Source organism: Mustela putorius, unplaced genomic scaffold (genome assembly GCF_011764305.1).
Source record: "Mustela putorius furo isolate JIRA1106 unplaced genomic scaffold, ASM1176430v1.1 tig00003942_pilon_pilon_pilon, whole genome shotgun sequence".
NCBI lineage: Eukaryota > Metazoa > Chordata > Mammalia > Carnivora > Mustelidae > Mustela > Mustela putorius.
The window spans coordinates 3,894,219-3,914,569 of NW_025422087.1; the positions used below are offsets into that span (position 1 = coordinate 3,894,219).

The 20,351-nt window shown below is 40.4% G+C and overlaps 1 protein-coding gene across 2 annotated transcripts in view; it reads left to right on the plus strand.

Annotated features, from left to right (window-relative positions):
* Positions 1-1,772: 1,772 nt before the first annotated feature.
* Positions 1,773-20,351, plus strand: part of MTUS2 (microtubule associated scaffold protein 2) — a 567,457-nt gene continuing 548,878 nt past the window's right edge. The window contains exon 1 of one of the 2 annotated variants that reach the window (XM_045069540.1): positions 1,773-1,834. The gene's annotated coding sequence lies outside the window, so the exon portion shown is untranslated. Of the gene's footprint in view, positions 1,835-1,901; positions 2,174-20,351 lie in introns of those variants that run through there. The other variant, XM_045069541.1, reaches the window with a different exon arrangement.

Here is a 20,351-nt window from a genome sequence, read left to right on the forward strand (position 1 = left end):
TTGGTCCAAATATAAGGAAAGGGGACAGTGATCCAGGCGAAAGTTGGCAATGAGAATTACAGGTTGCTGTTGGGGACGAGGCAGAAGTACTCAGCCACTTGATGCAAAAAAGGGTATGCTCCTGGAGAACTAATTGGAGAACTTAGTGTGTTTCATTTGGGGGTCGGGACCATGCCTGAACCCAGAGATGGCTGCTTGAATCATACCTTTGAATCTTCACAGAGAGAGACTCATCAGAGCTTACCACCAGAGAAAGAGGGGGGTGTACTGCAGGGCAGTGATCTGTGCTTCTAGTCTGATGGGCAAAAAAATGCCAGATGTTTTCTGTGGGTCAGCATGGGCATGGTGGAAACTAGCTAGCTAGGTCAGCCTGACGAGCACAGGGACTAGAAGACATAGAAGGTCTGGGTGAGGTGGGCCACCAGAGCAAAAGCTGACCTGGAGGGTTTCCCTACCATGCCGTCCTGGTGGAACCAGCCTTCACAGAGCTGGCTGGAAGGATGTAGAACAAAGAAGATGTTACCTTCCCAATGCAGGCTTCTCAGCTTGGGTCATGCCCAGCTGGTGGTTGCTGGGAGAGGAAGGAGGAAGGTTTAAGTGAGTGAGACTAAGTTTTGATTTGGATTGGACTGGACTTTTTAATACTGGCGAATCAGTCTGTTTAATAACACCTAACAGTGACAAGAAAAGCTATGAAAATTGCCCTAGATTCTTCCAGGGGGAAAGGGAGATCTGATAGAATGATTTCAAAAGACTGGAAAAAAGGTGCGAGTTCATGATTTTCCCTCACCAAGTAGTTCTGCTTGTTTAAGAGTTAACTTGTATAAAACACTGCTTAGCATGGTAGTTTGGAAAAAGACCTTCTCTTACCGCCTAAATAGTATGAGGGCCAGCATCACCGTTTCATTTTCATAGTGGTAAATGTTTATTCCATTGCGGTTTATTCCACTCCCTCCACAGAGGGAGAAGTTCTCTGATCTCGATCGCCTTTTCAAACCTTCTAGGTGCACTACTTAGGGAAACGGGGATCATTTCAGGGTCTTGGGAACATCAATGTGTTTATTGAAGTTCTCTGGAACCCCAGGAACAGTGTCAGGCACAGAAAAACCTGATTCTAGAAGCAAACGCCTGCTTTTTCTGCAGCCATTTCTAAAGATGAACTTCGGGCTTCTTGTGAATCAGGACTCCTACTGCCCTCCAGGTTTTTCCCACTGCTGACCCCAAATTCCCCCAGCTGCACAGAATTCGAAGATCCTCCCTCTTCTGTCCTAAAAGAAAACCAGCAGATCCCGTTCTTCGAAGCCCCCTGCCCCGCAGCCCCCGACCCCTCTGTCATACTCCTTTCCCTGGGGGCTGCCGACGCTTTGGGACTGCGTCGGGCCCAGGGGCCTGCCCCGAGCTGGAGCGGGACGGCGCGCGCACGGAGGCCCGGCGGCCGGCAGAGGGCGCTGCGGCTGCGTTCGGCGGGGCGCCGGGCCGGGAGGAGGTGCCCGGGCCCCGGCGTGTGCGTCTCCGGGCGGCCGGGAGAGGGTGCGCGCTTCTGCCGCCCCGCACCGCCCTCCAGCGCGGGCCCGCTCGCCGCCCGGCGGCTGTCACCGCGGACCGCACCTTGCGAGCGAGGCACCCGGCTTGCGCGCCGCGCTCCGAGGCTCGGGCTTCGCCGCCGCCCGCCCCGTCGCTCGTCTTTGTCCGGGCGAGGCGGCCCGAGGAGCGGCAGCCGCGGCGGCCGAGCCGGGGCGCGCCCGGGCGGGCTGTCGGCGGGCCCCGGCCGCGGGCGCCGGTGGCCTGGGAGCGCCCGGAGCGGGGGCGGCGGCCTGGGCGGTGCCTGCGCGAGGTGAGTGCGGGGGCGCGGAGCGGGCGCTGCGGGCGCGGCGGCGGGCGTGGGCGGCCGGGGTGACGGCGCCGGCGGGCGCGCCGCAGGTGCGGAGGCGTCCCTGGCTGCGCCGCCTCCGCGGGCTCCTCTTGGCAAGTTTGTCGGGCGTCCCCTCCCTTTTCGGACCTCCGTGGCCGGTCCGGGCAGTCCAGACCTGTCGGTCAGTAGAAAACTCGAGCTGGAGGAGGAGGAGGCGGCGGCGGCGGCGGAGGAAGCGTGTGGGAACCGGGTCCCGAATGAGAGTCCCATTCAGGGCAGTGGCGGCTCCTTGGACATCTTGCTTGGCTCTTTCCCAGCCAGGTGAGCGAATCCTCTCCCGCGCGGTCCAGCGGGGGTCGGGCTGGGTCGGCAAGCCTGTCTTCTGGCTCGCGCCGGCAGGCAGGTGCACGGAGTTAGGGAGCGGTTGCAGCCGGGCTCAGGGCAAGCGCAGTCTTTTTTCGGCGTTTCTGTCCTCCTAGCACTTCTTCTTTCCTGCCCACACACCTGCTTGGGCGGAGGGATAGCGGCTCAGGGGGCGCCTTCGCCGCTGCCAGGTTAAACATCCTCTGTTTTCAGGGGGGTGGTAGGTTAGTTGAGTCGAGTCCTTCCCCCCCACCTCCAGCTTGGGATAATTTGTTCTGTGTCTTCGTCTTAATTTAGTATGAATGTGTTATTTCCTCTGAGCTTTATGATGGTAAAGCAGTGAAGCGGTTTGCTACATCCATTTTTTTTTCCTTCTTCTTTCTTTCTTTTTTTTTTTTTCCATTCTGAGCCTGTGCACAGAAGGAATTTCAGGCACACAAGTGATGTTACTACCATTCTATTTTAAATACAAACATGGAAAGAAGTACTCTTGGCAGGGTACCAAAGACGCCTGTACTCTCTGTTATGTAAGTGCTTTAAAAAAATATTTGCTCATTGGTAAAGTTATAAAAGTGATTACCAGAGCATCTGAGGAGAAGGATTGATGATAAGTCAGAACTGTATTTTCAGACCAAAACTTTGCTTGAAGAGAAGCACGATCTTAGCTTGAGGTACCCTTAAGATAATATAGGGCCTTTTCGCTGAACTTAATCGACAGAATTGCCAAACATGAAAAAGTAAAATAGATTCTGTAAAGGCTATTAAGAAACTTGGTGAAAAATTTTGACTACTGATTGATAAAGATGAAAAAAAAAAAAAAAGATCCCACGGATATCCTTTATGGCTTTCAAACTATTGAATGATTTTTCTTTTAGTATCTGATGGAAACTTAGTAATTGTAAGCTCTCAGTTTTTAAAGATCCCCCCCCCCCCTCAATAAAATCTCTACTCGTATTTATGGCTTTTTTTTTTTTTCAGGGAAGAAGAAGATAAAAGTAGAAAACATCAGAAATTCTGATGTCTAGGCACCCCTCTCTTGTGCCTTCACCTCTTATTCCTTTCTGTTTTCAACTTATATATCATGGTTTGGGTTGATGCTGAGGCATATGTAATGTTCGCTCTCTTGGTGATTCTCCTGTGCAGCCGGGGCTGAGATCCATGGGATAGCACTGTCTCTTTTAATTTGTCGCTTTGTAGCCCAGCACGTGGCTACAGGGGTGTAAGGTAAATTAAAAAAAAAAAAAAAGTGGTTGAAAATTGGGGGAGAGGAAAATGGTATTGGAAAGAATTATAGCATGTACACTTTTGTGTTTTATCCAAATGTCTTCCTTGATGATTTTTTTAAACATGTAGAAATCATTGTTTTTTGTCAGGGACCTATAATTTCATGTGAAATACATAAAGAAATCCTAGGTGGGACATTTCCTTGCGCCAAGGTAAGAGTGAAGTTGAGAAGTAGTGTCAAGGTATTCCTTCTGTGTGCACGAAAAGATAATCAGGTCTTACTAAAACAAAACAAAACAAAACAAAACAACTAATTAAAAACTTAATGTAGACTAGTAAATGAAGTGCAAAAAGCTTTTTATTGTTTTTAAGGTTGGTAATAGACCTGGCTGCTGACTCAGTGCTTTCTGTCTACCTTATAATTCCAAATACTCAGTTCTTATGGATGGTTTATGAAGGCTTATGTAAGAACTACGACTATGCTTTTCCTACTCTGTGAAACTCCCTGTTTTGGCTATTACATAATTGACACAGTACTAGATTGTTAGAGCCCAAATAGGGGAAGGATGCACAACCCCAACCCAGCCCATGTACTTTTATAATGAATTGCTGCTGCCAAATTAGTGGGAACGGCAGGGATGGAGGTTTGTGAAAGAGAGATAAGAATAGCATCTAGAGGACTGATGTAATAGAATGCTGTTATGCTTAGCGGTTTTCTAGAGATTTTAATGCTGCGGTATAAACCACTGTAGTCTTTTATTTCTCCCAGTAGAGGCGGATTTACCAGAAAGCTAATGAATCTTAAGCTTCAGGGCTCCTCATGCAGGCTTCTTCTGAGCCCCTTGGGAAGGCTACAAGCAATGTGTTCACACGGTCATACCTAATTTTATATTTGCATTTTGGATGCTTTTTAAATAAGAACGATGCTCTCCCCGCCCCCCTACCTCCCATCATATAAATGTAATGCTCTGCAAACTCAGAATCTGTTCTGGCTCTCAATTATGTTTGAATGTTAAGTTAACTTATAAAAATGCTTTTTCTTATTTTAACCATCTACAGTCTTATACAAAGACAAAAACTGAAATCTGGTCACTATTGTAGTTGACCTGCTAAAAAAGAGAGAAGTGCTATAACCCAGGGCTGGGGGCTGGTTACCTGGAGAACCAAACCTTTGCCTCATGATTTTGCACAAATGGGGCTTTTTTGGATCTGGGTGTGAGTTGGAAGAGGAGAAAAGCTGGGACAGGAGTGGGGAAGGGAGGAAGTGGGTTAAAGCCTTTCCACGTCTCAGAGGCAGGCTGCCAAGGGGAAAGAGTAAGAAATTACCACAAGAAGCTTCATTAATAAAATGTTAATAGAAAGAGATAACATCATCTCCATTAGGAGATCTTTTTGTAAACTCCTCAGGATCTGTCGCTAATATTAATTTTAAATAGGGAGCAAACTCAGGGATGGAGAATATTCTGTGGGAAACAAGTGCATGTCAGGAGAACTCACATGCACTGTTGACTTGCCCCATTAGCAACCTGATTATGTCCACTGCTGGAATGTTTGAAAAGGACTTGTTGAGAAGAGGGGAGGATTGTTCCTTTTTCTCTGACATGATTTCTACTTCCTATTCAGATGCCTTCGTGTCTTGTCTTTTTTTTTTTTTAAAGATTTTATTTATTTATTTGACAGAGAGACATCACAAGTAGGCAGAGAGGTAGGCAGAGAGAGAGGGGGAAGCAGGCTCCCTGCTGAGCAGAGAGTCCGATGTGGGGCTAGATGTGGGGCTTGATGTGGGGCTCGATCCCAAGACCCTGGGATCACGACCTGAGCTGAAAGCAGAGGCTTTAACCCACTGAGCCACCCAGGCGCCCCTTTTCTTGTCTTTTTGATCCCTTTTGCACCAACCCTTAAACCCCATCCATCCATTCCTCACTCCCCTGCACAAAGACGCTCTCCTTGACTAAACTTTAGTGAGGCTCCTTCGAGGACCCCTCTTGACCCCAGCGTTGGCCTGTAAGAACTGCAACTTGTAGCCCACTCCTCCCACACCCTATCCCATACACACACTAAGACACCTGGAAAACTCCTAACATGGCTTCTAGCAGCCTAAGACATGTCCCTGGGATGACCCATCCCCCCCTTGAGTTGCTGTTTGAAAAAACCCAAGGCTGCCAAAAGAATTTACTCTTTGTACCAGCCAACACTTGAATGTGGGCCCTTGACTTCCCTTTCATTGAGTATTTATAGGAAAAACACAACCGTAATCCTTTCTCTGCCCCTTTGAGATGTAGATGTATCTCCTACAAATCAGGAGTGTCTTTCTCAAAGACCTAAACGCCATTCCTTTGAATGGTAATCATTAGGGAGAATAGGGCCTCTGTCTCCCAGTCTCTATGGGAGCCTAACTTTGACAAGTGCCAGTTAGCAGGTGCAGATGGCCTAATTGCCTTGACACTGACTCCTTGACTACCCTGCTTTTTGACTCTGCTTATGTATTCTGCTTGTTCCCCTTTATTCCCCCATTCTTCTTTTAAAACACCCAGTCACCTCTACCTGGATGGAAGGTAAGCTCAGTTCTGTACTGAAGTCTCTTTCCCCCTTTGCAGTATATGCTGAATAAAATCTGCCTTTACTGCCCTTAGTGTCCAACTTTGTTTTTCTTTTCTTTACTTTTTTTTTTTTAAAGATTTTATTTATTTGACAGAGAGAGAGAGAGAGAGAGAGAGAATACAAGGAGGGGGAGCAGCGGGCAGAGGGAGACGGAGACGCAGATTTCCCACAGAGCAGGGAGCCCAATGTGGGTCTCGATCCCAGGACCCTGGGATCATGACCTGAGCCGAAGGCAGATGACTAACCGACTGAGCCACTCAGGTGCCCCACAGCTTTGTTTTTCTATAATAGCATCCACCACATGGTCTAGAGTGTCTGTATGGGTCTGGTGCTATTCTAGGCATTAGGTATTACAGAGCAGTGAACAAAACAGATGAAAACTGTGCCCCCAAGGAATTCACAGTGTAATGGGTAAATTTAAATAAATATTCAGTGTATCAGGTAGGGATAGTGCTTCAGAGTAAAGTAAATCATGAAAGGACTACAGGGCAGGGAATTGCTGTGGTTGAGGAGGGTGGTCAGGGAAGGCGTCTCTGAGAAGGGATGTAGAGTGGAGCCCTGAAGGAGATGGAAGAATGAGCCATATGGCCATATGAGGGGGAGCGTTTTGCTCTTTGGGGAACAGCTTGTATATGGCCCTCAGACCAAAACTCCCCTGGCACATGGGAGGAGCAGCAGGGAGGTCTGGTGCTGCAGACAGCTGTGGGGGACTCTACTGCTGATGGCCAGTGCCTCCCCATAACAGCAGCCCATCTCTATAATTATGTTGTGGTGGTGTCTTGGGCCTACCCTTGGACACTCATCTTCAGCAGCCCAAGGCTGTGTCAGGAGAGTGGCGGTGTTGCTCTGGGGACTCTGGGTGGTGTGGTGGCTTGGCATTGGTTCTAACTGAGGGCCTCTCGGGGACTTGGAATCCAGTCTACACCATTACATGAACTGAGAGTTGGAGGGAGGTTGTTTGTCTTCATTGATGGTTCCCATTGGCTTGTTGCAGGAAAGGGACCAGCAGGAAAGTTGCATTTCTGCCTAGGCTCCCTGCAGTTCCCCAGGAGCAAGTAGAACTGTCCTGAATAAGGATATTGACAAAGGGAACCACATTACTCTTTCTTGGGGAATGTGGGGATGCTGAGAACCTAGAACAGCTTCTGAGGTGAAACTGAGCTGGAGAGAACCCTGTGGCCTAAAGGCAGCTCGGGTTAGGTTTTGAGGAGGGGAAATTGCTCTTCGGCTGATGAGGCTCTTGTATGCCCAGATGACTGCCTGATAGCTAGTAACCAAAACACATTGTGTACACACAGTCATTAAAGCTGTCAGTGGTGTATGTGATTAGGACCAAGCCAGTATTAATGACGGGTTGATATTGATTGATTTGGGGAACTTTGACTCACCCCCAGAAATGAAACGCCAACATGGTGTATTAGCGTCTCTAAAGACCATAATAAGGTAAATAAATTTGTCCAGAAATAGGCTAGTATTGATATAGTGATTTTAAATGCTTTACAAAAGCACAGTGGGAAAAATGGAGCATGGAGTCATGGATTACAAGAAATAACAAAACGGCAGAAGCAAATAATGAACACTTAATAGGGAAGTTAAATTTCCACACTTAACCAGACTATTACAGCAGAGTACTAATCTAAAAACCTAATATGAACACTATCTCTTAAATGCCAGTGTAGGGGAAGTAATCTCAAATCATTCAGAATTAATTATTTTGTATTATGTTGTTTGAAATTACTCACTCAGAATAGCTTGTCAAGACAGGCAGTCTTTCTCCACAAATAGTTGTCTTCTCAGGTTGGAAATGTTGCCACATATTAAGCCAAACATGTTTTTTGTCCCTAATGCTTATATCTCCATTAGTTATTTTCTGGGGATGCTAATTTGAGAACTGAAATTATATAAAGGAATACTTTGGTTGAAATTGGGATTTGTAAGCCTGATGCATTTTTATGTTAGTGTTGCATTAATATCTTACGAAATATGTATGGCAGATACACCAAAGATTACTTATAAATTCTACAGACTCCAACAAGTATTTCTTTAAAAAGAATTCACATTGTTTTAGTTTTACTGGTAACTACTAATGAGCTTTATATGGAGTGAGATAATATGCTTCTACTAAAAGATTTAAGAAAATAGTTTAATATAACTACTTTGTTCTCTACTCCTACTTTGCATTGAAATTTTTCTGCTAGATTTTGGGGTTATTATTTTGATGACAGCCCAGGATATTGTAATGGAATATAAAAGTGAATTAAAGCTAATATCTCAGTTTGGAGAATTTTTTTTTTAAAAGCAGAGATGTCTGAAAATTGCCTTTCTCTAAGTTTGGGACTAGAGAGAGGCTAGTCAGACACTTACCTCTGGTGCAAAATTTAAAGAGTTGTCAAAAAACTGAGCAATAAAAAGAAATGATATTTTAATGCCATCAAAAAATAAAAATTAGGGGCACCTGGGTGGCTCAGTGGGTTAAGCCTCTGCCTTCAGCTCGGGTCATGATCTCAGGGTCCTGGGATCGAGCCCTGCATAGGGCTCTCTGCTCAGCGGGGAGCCTGTTTCCCTCCCTCTCTCTGCCTGCCTCTCTGTCTACTTGTGATCTCTCTCTGTGTGTCAAATAAATAAATAAAATCTTTTTTAAAAAAATAAAATAAAAATTAGTGCAAAAATTCATTATAAAAATGCCAAATTTTTAAAGAGGCAAGATCAGTGTTATGGATTTTTCTTTTAATGTCAGTCTCCAGTATGGCATGGTACAGCACTGTTACTGATTATGTATTAATTTAAAATTTTGATATCTCGTTCATCTTGTATTTTTATTAAAAGAAATCTTTATCTTGGAGTCACATCTGGAATGTTAGAGTAAGGACTTTTTGTAAGTCTTCTCCTCCAAAATAGCAGTGAGAACAAAATTTCACTGAGGCAAATACTGTCAAAATAAACTATTTTAGAACTCTGGAATTGATTCAAAGAGTTACAAAAATTCCAGGAGCATTTATTCAAGAAAATAGACTGACTTTCAGAACAATGAACTTTGTAACATTTAAACTTACTCCCATTATCTCTTCCTAGCACAGTACCTTTGAAAACTAAAAGCTAGTGGAGGGGACAGCACAGGCTCTCAACTCTTCAGTAGCCCCATTATCAGAAAATTGTCATTATAGGACCTGTCTGGTAGCTATTGAAAACCTCCATTTTCAGAGCTTGTTTTTATTTTACTGGACTCAGAACTCATTCTGTGTGAACAGCCTTAGAGCATTTGTTACAAACAATTAGCAGCAATTGTTTAACATTGCAGGTGCCTGAGGCAACTGTACCAGTTGGGGTTGACAAGAGGTTGACCTCAAAAAGGAATAATTGGGATAGGAGATATCCATGGGATTTGAAAAACTTTGACATATCTTTTGGTATCTAGAACGCCCCTGTATATGTGCAGGTTTATATATGTATAAACCTAGATTTTGGGGTTATTATTTTGATGACAGCCCAGGATATTGTAATGGAATATAAAAGTGAATTAAAGCTAATATCTCAGTTTGGAGATTTTTTTTTTTTAAAGCAGAGATGTCTGAAAATTGCCTTTCTCTAAGTTTGGGACTAGAGAGAGGCTAGTCAGACACTTACCTCTGGTGCAAAATTTAAAGAGTTGTCAAAAAACTGAGCAATAAAAAGAAATGATATTTTAATGCCATCAAAAAAGTCTCGAGAAAGTCTCGAGAAAGCCCTAATCTGTTACCTCTGGCTGACACTGAGGCTCTAAAACAAACAAGAAGAAAAAGCTAAGGCAGAGTTGTAAACTGTGTATCAGAGCATAGAAAGCATGTGTGAAGACATACATAGAACTCCTCAACAAAGGCTGTGAAACATCAGTTCAAAGCATTTAAAGAAATTTCTGTTTTATTATTAGCTGATCACTAAAGCAGACTGAGCAGAGACTTAAGCAGCTCCATGTGATGAACAGACTTTATAGAATTAGTCCAGGAAATGGACAAACAGCATCGTCATTAACAAATCAACAAACACTAATGATAAACCTTTCATGGAGAATGGAATCTGATTTTCAGAATTGCCATATTATTTAAAAACACATAACACATACAGTGAAACAGGAAAATATAGTCCACATACAGGGAAAAAAGCCAGATGTGTCCCTGAGAGAGCCCAGATATTGGACTTGTTAGACAAACATTTTAAGTTAGTGAATATAAATGTATTCAAAGAATGAAAGGAATTCATGTCTAAAGAATTAAAGTATGAAAATGATGTCTTACCTAATAGGGAATATTAATAAAAAGAAGAGTTACTAAAAACAAAACAAATTCTGAGGTTGAAAAGTACAATGACTGGAATGACAAAAAATGACTAGATGGGCTCAACAACAGATTTAAATAGGCAGAACTAAGAATTAGTGAACTTGGAAGTAAATTGATGGAAATTATACAGTTTTGTTTTTGTTTTTGTTTTTTGCATAATGTAAGTCCCAGAAGGAAGAGTGAGAAAGAGACAGAATCCTTGAAGAAACAATGGCCAACAACTTGCCAAATTTCATTTAAAACATTAATCTGCATACCCAGGAATCTCCATGTATTCCAAGGAGGATAAACACAGTGATCTATACTTAGTCAGTCAAACTTGTCAAAAGCTAAGAAAATAAAGTAGTGAGAAAGAAGTGAATCATTGTGTACAAGGGAGTCTCAATAAGATTAATAGCTAGCTTTTATCTGAAATCACAGAGGCCAGAAGGTAATAGGATGACATAGTCAAAGTTCTGAAAGAAGGACCAATCAAGAATTCTATATGCAGCAAAAATATCCTTCAAAACAAAAAATTAAGACATCTCAGAAAAATGAGATAATTTGTCACTAGCAGACTTCCCTACAAAAAATATGAAAGTGAATCTTTTTAGTTGTAACAAAAGAAACTTAGGCAATAACCCAAATTCATAGAAGAAATATAAAAATGTAAGTAAAGGTAAGTACATAAAAAAACATAAAAGATAGTATAAGCCATTGAGAAAATAACTAAAAAAACACATATCAAAAAAACAACAGGGGATCAAAAAATAAAAAAAACAACAATAGAGGAACAAAAGGGCACAAGACATATATAAAATATAATGATATAGCTGATTTAAATTTTTTTTATATTACGTGTAAATGGACTAAACCCTCCAATAAAAAGGCCAAGATTGGCAGAACAAATTAAATAAGCATGATCTAACTACATTCTCCCTATGACAGATCACTTTATATTTAAACACAAATAGTTTGAAAGTAAAAGGATAGAATAAGCTATACCATGCAAACAGTAACCAAAAGAGAGCTGTAGTGGCTATCCTAATATTAGAGAAATTTACTTTAAGTAAGTGATTATTACAAAGGATAAAGAAAGTCATTACATATTGATAGAAAGGTCAATTTATCAGGAAGACATTACATTTACAAATAAATGTGTAAATAGCAACAGATTCCAAAATATATGAATCAAAAACTGAAAGAATTGAAGGGAGAAATAGAAAATTCAGCAATAACAGTTGGAGATTTTAATTTCCCACTTTGAATAATGGATTGAAACAATGCAGAAGTTCAACAAAGAGTAGAAGATTTGAGCAACATTATAAACTAGAACTAACAAACATTAAAGAACACTACAGATAAGCACAGCAAAATACACATTGTTCTTAACTGCATATAGAAATTCTCCAGAATAGACTGTAGGTCATATAAGGTGACTGAACAAGTTTCAGTTAATTTAAAAGTATTGAAATTACACAAAGTGTTTTCTGATCATGGTGGAATGATATTAAAAATCAATGGTAGAAGGGAATTCAGAAATACACAAAATGTGGAAATTAACACACTCTTAAATAGCCAGTGGGTCAGAGAAGAAATCATAAGGGAAATTAGAATATACTTTGAGGTGAATGAAAACAAAAACATAACGTACTAGAACTTATGGGTTGCCCTAAATTGGGTACCTAAATTGGTGCTTAGAGGGAAATTTATAGCTGTGAATGCCTATACTAACAAAAGAAAAAAAGTAAGAAAAATGAAAAGACAACCGATGGAATGGGAAAAATATTTAGAAACCATATATCTGCCAAGGGGTTATATACGAGAATACACACACACAAGAATGTGGAGAAAAGGGAACACATGTGCTCTGTTGGTGGGAATGTATCTTGGTATAGCCATTATGAAAGCCAGTAGGGGGTTACCCCCAAAATTAAAAATAGAACTACCACATGATTTAGTGATTCCACTCCTGGGAGTATATCCAAAGGAAAGAATTCCAAAGAAAATGAAAACACTATATTGAAGAGATATCTGCACCTCCATGTTCATAACATCATTATATGTAGTATCTAAGACATGGAAACAACGTCAAGTGCCCATTAGTCAGAATAAATGGATAAAGAAGCTGTGATACACAGGAATATTATTCAGCCTAAAAAGAAGGACATACTGCCATTTACAACAACATGGATGGACCTTGAGGGAATTATAATGCATGAAATAAGTCAGAGAAAGAAAAATGCTATATGATCTCACTTATGTGTAGAACCTAAAAACAAACAAACAAACAAACTAAGCCCAAATCACCCAAACTCATAGAAAAAGAGATTAGGTTTGTGATTTTTGGAGGTAGTGTGGTGGTGAGGGGTGGAAGAATTGGATGAAGGTGGCCAAAATATACAGAATAGATACACTTCCAGTTATAAGATAAGTAAATATTGCAGATGTAATGTGCACTATGATGACTATAGTTAACATAGTATATGAAATTCTTAATAGAGTAAATCTTAAGAGTTCTTATCAGATAGAAAAAACCTTTTTTTTTAATCTGTATGAGATGATGGATGTTAACTAAACTTGCTGTGATAATTCACAATATATGTAAGTCAATATATTGTAAGTAATTATGTTGTACACCTTAAACTTATGCAATGCTGTATGTCAGTTGTAACTTAAACTGGGGGAGAAAAGCCCAAAAACAAAAGAGGGGAGATCACAAATCAAACTTAACCTTTTACTTTGAGGAAGTAGAAAAAGAAGAGCAAATGAAAACCAAAAAAGTAGAAGGGAGGAAATAATAAAGACTAGAGCAGAAATAAATAAAATGGAGAATAGAAAACAATAAAAAAAAAATCAGTGAACACCAAAATTAGTCCCTTGGAAAAAAACCAGCGAAATTGACAAACCATTATCTGGCTGACCAATAGAAAAAAGGAAAAGACTCAATTACTGAAATCAGAAATAAAAAGGAGCAACACTATCCACCTTGGAGAAATAAAAAGGAGCAAATTATGAATAATTTTATGTCAACAAATGAGGATAACCTAGATGAAATGGGCAAAGTCCTATGAAGACATAGACGACCATACTACTCAAGAAGAAATAGAAACTTTGAAGTGAACTATTATGAAAAAACTCCCACAGGGCCAAGCCCAGGCTCAGATGGCTCCACTGATAAATTCTACCAAATGTGTAAAGAAGCCTTAACAATAGTATAGCACAATCTCATATAGAAAATGGAAAAGGAAGGGCCATTTTCCAAATCATTGTTTGAGGCCAGTGTAACAAAACCATACAAAGTGATCACAAGAAAAGTACAGTTGAACCTGGAACAATGCAAGGGTGAAGGGCACCAACCTCCCATGCAGTTGAAAATCCACGAGTAACTTTTGACTCTCCCAAAACTTAACTAATAGCTTACCATTGGCTAGCAGCCTTACTGATAACAAACAGGTATTTTGTATGTCATATGTATTATACATACTTGTTATATATAATAAAGTAAGCTAGAGAAAAGAAAATGTTATTATGAAAATCATAAAGAAAATACATTTACAGTACTCTATTTATTGAAAGAAATTGTATGTAAGTGGACCCACACAGTTCAAACCCCTGTTGTTCAAGGGTCAACTTTATAAACTGATATGAATATAAATGCAAAAACCTGTAGCAGAATACTTGTCAACCAAAGCCAGCAACATAGGGAAAGTTTTCTGTACCATGACCAAGTGGGATTTATCTGCGGAATGCAAGATTGGCTTAACATGTGAAAATCACTGGAATATACCTTATTAATAGAATAAGGTACAAAAACTGCATAATCATCTCAATAGGCACAGGAAAAGCACCTGACATATTGCAGCAGCACTTCCTGATAAATGCATTTACAAAACTAGGAATAGAAGGAAACTTTCTTGAGCCAATGAAGGGCATTTTCTAAAACCCTGTAACTAATGTAATACTTATTGTTGAAAGACTGAATGCATTCCCCTTGAGATAAGGAAAAGATGAGGATGCCTGATTTTTTCATATTTATGCAGTGTTGTATCAGAGATTCTAGCCAAGGCAATTTGGCAAGAAAAAGAAATAAAAGACATTCAGATTAGAAAGGAAGAGGTAAAACTATTTCAGTTTGCAAATGACATGATCTTATATGTAGATAATCTTCAGGGCTACACACTCAGAACTAATAAATTTAGCAAGATTGCAGCATATAAGATCAATAAACAAAAAATTCTGTATGTTTATAGCAAATAATTTGCAAATGAAACAAAATTACATTCATAGTAGCATCAATAAGAATAAAATACTTAGGAACAAATTTAGCAAAAACACATAAGATTGTACACCAAAACTATAAAATATTACTATATTTATATATTTATATTTAAATATATTTATATTTATCAATAAAATATCACTATAAAATATCACAAAAGAAATTAAAGTTAACCTAAATAAGTGGAAAGACATTCCTTCCTCATGGATTGGAGGACAATATTGTCAAGATGGCAGTGCTCTCCATCTACAGAGTCTGTGCAATTCATATCTAAATTCTAGCTCCCTTTTGGGCAGAAATTGACAAGCTGATCCCGAAATGTATATGGAAATGCAAGGGACTCAGAGTAGCCAGAGCAATCCTGAGAAACCAAAACAAAGTTGAAGGACTTGAACTTCCTGGTTTCAAAAGTTACTACAGAGCTACAGTGATAAAGATAGTGTGGTACTGGCATAAATAGAGTCTTAAGGATCTGTGGCATAAAATTAAGAGTCCAGAAATAAACCCTTTCATTTATGATCATTGATTACCAGCAAGGGTAACCAGGCAATCTGGTAGAAAAAGAATCGTCCTTTTAACAAATGGTGCTGGAATAACTAGACACCCGCATGCAAAAGAATGAAGCTGAGCCTTACTTTACACTATACACAAAAGTTAATCCAAAATGGATCATTGACCTTAAGGCAGGAACTAAAAGAAAACAGGAGTAAATCTTCTCAATCTTGGATCAGGCAATTTCTTGGATAGGACATCAAAAACACAAGAGATGAAAGAAAAAAAATAAATAAATTGGACTTCATAAAAATTAAAAGCTTTTGTGCTTTAGAGAATATCATCAAGAAAGAGAAAAGACAACCCACAGAATTGGAAAAAATTTTTCACAAATCATGTATCAGATAAGGAACTTATACTTGAAATATTTAAGAATGTTTATGACTCAGTATATAAAGACAAATGACTAAAAAATTGAACAAAGGACTTGAGATGACATTTCGCAAAAGAAGTCATACCAATGGCCAAGGCATATGCAAAGGCAGTCAACATTATTGGTTGTTAGGAAGAAAGAAAACAAAAGCACAATGAGATACTACTAACGTACTCACTAACCTGGCTAACATAAAAAATGAAGATAATAACAAGTATTGGTAAAGATATGGAAACCTTGGGGGCACCTGGGTGGCTCAGTGAGTTAAGCTGCTGCCTTCGGCTCAGGTCATGATCTCAGGGTCCTGGGATCGAGGCCCGCATCGGGCTCTCTGCTCAGCAGGGAGCCTGCTTCCCTCTCTCTCTCTCTGCCTGCCTGTCCGTCTACTTGTGATTTCTGTCTGTCAAATAAATAAATAAAATCTTAAAAAAAAAAGATATGGAAACCTTGGTACCCTATATACTGCTGGTGGGACCATGAAATGGTGCTGCCACTTTAGAAAACAGTTACTAGTTTCTCAAATTATCAACATAGAGTTACAAGATAACCCAGCAATTTCATTACTAAGTTTATACCCAAGAGAATTGAAAATTTATGTACACCAATGTGTGCCTAATAGCTCCAAACTGGAAACAATTCCAATACCCATTAACTTATGAATGAATAAACAAAATGTGGTATATTCATAAACTATTATCATCCATAAAAAGGAATGAAATATTGACTCATGGTATAACATAGGTGAACTTTGAAAACATTTTAACTGACAGAAGTCAAACCCGAACGACCACATATTATGTGATTCCATTTATATCAAATGTCCGTAATAGGCAAAATTATATGGAAAACAGATTAGTGGTTGCCTGGGGTGGGCAGAGAGAGAGCGGTAGAGTGTCTGCTAATTGAGATGGGGTTTCTTTGGGGATAATGCAAATGTTCTGGAATTTGATACTGGCAATAGTTAAACAACATTGTGAATGTATTAAAACTACTGGATTGTACCCTTTCAAATGGTGAATTTTACAGTAGGTGAATTACGTGACAATGTTGTTATTATTATTCATCTTGATTCCTGTGTTTTTCTCTATTCCTGAGTTTTTGGTTTCCTTTAAATTTCGTGCCTGAGGGATGCCTGGGTGGCTCAGTCAGTTAGGCATCTCACTTTGGCTCAGTTATGATCCCAGGGTCCTGGGACTGAGTCCTACATTGGGCTCCTTGCTCAGTGTGGAGCCTGCTTCTCCCTCTGCCCCTGACCCCCACTCATGCACTCAGTCATGCTCTCTCTCTCTCTATGACAAATAAAATCTTAAAAGTAAATAAATTTTGTGCCTGAGGCAAGTGGTTGGCCTCTCCCTAGTCCTGGCCCTGCTTTTTTCTACTGGCCTTTGCCTCAGAATTCATAAGATAACTATATTGGAGAATTAGAAACCTTAGGAGTTACGTGTGGAAGAACCAACAGCTGATGGTGGAGAAGAACCCCAGCGAGCTGACAGAACTCTGAAAGCAATATTCTGTGAGTTTGGAATGTAGGCACAAACTCTGTATATCTAGCAGGGCCATGCCACGTGACACAGTGGCGCAGTTGGATGTCTGTGGTCTGTAATCTCTAGGAAAAGTTAGCATCATCCTAACGGATTTATCAGTGAGAAAAGTCATACTTCATAGAGTAACACCATTCAATGGAAATATAACGTGAGCCACATGTGTATTGTTTTTCTAGTAGCCAAATAAAGAAGACAAAAAGAAACACATTGATTTTAACACATTTTACTTACCCAAACATATCCAAAATATTATCATTTTAACACATTGAAATCTTTTTTTTTTTTTAAGATTTTATTTATTTATCTGACAGAGAGAGATCACAAGCAGACGGAGAGGCAGGCAGAGAGAGAGAGATAGAGGGAAGCAGGCTCCCCGCTGAGCAGAGAGCCCGATGCGGGACTCAATCCCAGGACCCTCAGACCATGACCTGAGCTGAAGGCAGCGACTTAACCCACTGAGCCACCCAGGTGCCCCCACATTGAAATCTTTTATATTCCTTTTGTCATACTGAATCTTCAAAGTGTGTATTTTATTTCTTATTTTTTTTTAAGATTTTATTTATTTATTTGACAGAGAGAAATCACAAGTAGATGGAGAGGCAGGCAGAGAGAGAGGGAAGCAGGCTCCCTGCTGAGCAGAGAGCCCGATGCGGGACTCCATCCCAGGACCCTATCCCAGGACCCTGAGATCATGACCTGAGCTGAAGGCAGCGGCTTAACCCACTGAGCCACCCAGGTGCCCCAAAGTGTGTATTTTAAACTTACAGTGCATTCCAGTTCAGTCTAGCCACTTCCCAAGCATCCCGTAGAGATACGTGGCTAAGTGGCTACTGTATTGATGGTTATGGAATTATTTTTATAAAATCAGATTCAAGAGACACAGCGTAGTACACTGGTTTTGAGTTGGATCCAGTTTCAGATTCTGGTTTTGGCTCTAACACTGCATTTATTTTGAAAACATTTGCTGATATCTGTTCTCAGAATTTATATAGCCCATATCTATGAACAGACAGGTAATAATGGAGACAAGTAAAGTCCTACTTTATTGTTCTAACTACTATAGTGCCCATCAGAGGAAGTGGTGAGTTCTAACTGGGTAGGGACCAGTAGTGGTCAGGAAGGGCTTCATAAAGAAGAGAAGTTTGAACTCCACCCTGGAACATGAGGTAGGTAAAGGACAAAGGCAAAATAAGGGAGGCTTAAACTAGTCCTGCCCAGGAAATTGCTTAGAAGGTTGGTTTAGCCAGAGCATGGTTATGAATGGGTGGCTGAAGGAGTGGTGTGGTTGAAGTAGGGTCGGGAGCCATGTTTTTGGAGGGTACCTGCAAAGGAGTTTAGAATATATTACATATTAGGCAGTGGGCAACACTAAAGAACTCTTTTTTTTTTTTTAATGTAGTAACTATTTGAAATTTGCTATCTATTTTTCCTTGCTCTAAAATAGATTTACGATGTTTACATGTATATGTGGTTCATTTTTGTGTTAATTTATTTATTTTTATTTTATTTCTTTTCTGTGTTCCAGCATTCATTGTTTATGCACCACACACAGTGCTCCATGCAAAACGTCCCTCCTTAATACTCACCACCAGGCTCACCCAACCCCGTACTCCCTCCCCTCCAAAACCTTCAGTTTCTCAGAGTCCACAATCTCTCATGGTTCATCTCCCCCCTCTGATTTCCCCCAACTTACTTCTCCTCTCCTTCTCCCAATGTCCTCCATGTTATTCTTTATGCTACACAAGTATATGACAATGACTCTCTCTGCTTGACTTATTTCACTCAGCATAATCCCTTCCAGTCCCATTCATGTTGATACAAAAGTTTGGTATTCATCCTTTCTGATGGATGCATACTACTCCATTGTGTATATGGACCACATCTTCTTTATCCATTCATCCTTTGAAGGGCATCTTGGTTCTTTCCACAGTTTGGTGACTGTGGCCATTGCTGCTATGAACATTGGGGTACAGATGGCCCTTCTTTCACAACACCTCTGTCTTTGGGGTAAATACCCAGTGGTGCAGTTGCAGGGTCATAGGGAAGCTCTATTTTTAATTTCTTAAGGAATCTCCACACTCTTTTCCAAAGTGGCTGCACCAACTCTTAAGAAGTAAGTCACGGTCATAGGGAAGTTCTATTTTTAATTTCTTGAGGAATCTCCACACTGTTCTCCAAAGAGGCTGCACCATCTTGCATTCCCACCAACAGTGTAAGAGGGTTTTCCTTTCTCCATCCTCTCCAACATACATTGTTTCCTGTTTTGTTAATTTTGGCCATTCTAACTGGTGTAAGGTGATATCTCAATGTGGTTTTAATTTGAATCTCCCTGAGGGCTAGTGATGATGAACATTTTTTCATGTGTCTGATAGCCATTTGTATGTCTTGATTGGAGAAGTGTCTGTTCATATCTTCTGCCCATTTTTTGATATGTTTGCCTGTTTCGTGTGTGTTGAGTTTGAGGATTCATTATAGATCCTGGATATCAACCTTTTGTCTGTACTGTCATTTGCAAATATCTTCTCCCATTCCGTGGGTTGTCTCTTTGTTTTCTTGACTGTTTCCTTTGCTGTGCAGAAGCTTCTGATTTTGATGAAGTCCCAAAAGTTTATTTTTGCTTTAGTTTCCTTTGCCTTTGGAGACATATCTTGAAGTTGCTGTGGCTGATATTGAAGAGATTACTGCCTATGTTCTTCTCTAGGATTCTGATGGATTCCTGTCTCACGTTGAAGTCTTTTATCCATTTTGAGTTTATCTTTGTGTACGGTGTAAGAGAATGGTCAAGTTTCATTCTTCTACATACAGCTGTCCAGTTTTCCCAGCACCATTTATTGAAGAGACTGTCTTTTTTCCACTGTATATTTTTCCCTGTTTTGTCGGAGATTAATTGACCATAGAGTTGAGGGTCCATATCTGGGCTTTCTACTCTGTTCCATTGGTCTATGTGTCTGTTTTTATGCCAGTACCATGCTGTCTTGGTGATCACAGCTTTGTAATAAAGCTTGAAATCAGGTAACATATGCCCCCAGCTTTATTTTTGTTTTTCAACATTTCCTTAGCGATTCGGGGTCTCTTCTAATTCCATACACATTTTAGGATTATTTGCTCCAGCTCTTTGAAGAATACTGGTGGAATTTTGATAGGAATGGCATTAAAAGTATAGAGGCTCTAGGCAGTATAGACATTTTAACAATGTTTATTCTTCCGATCCAAGAGCATGCAATGGTCTTTCATCTTTTTGTGTTTTCTTCAATTTTTTTCATGAGTG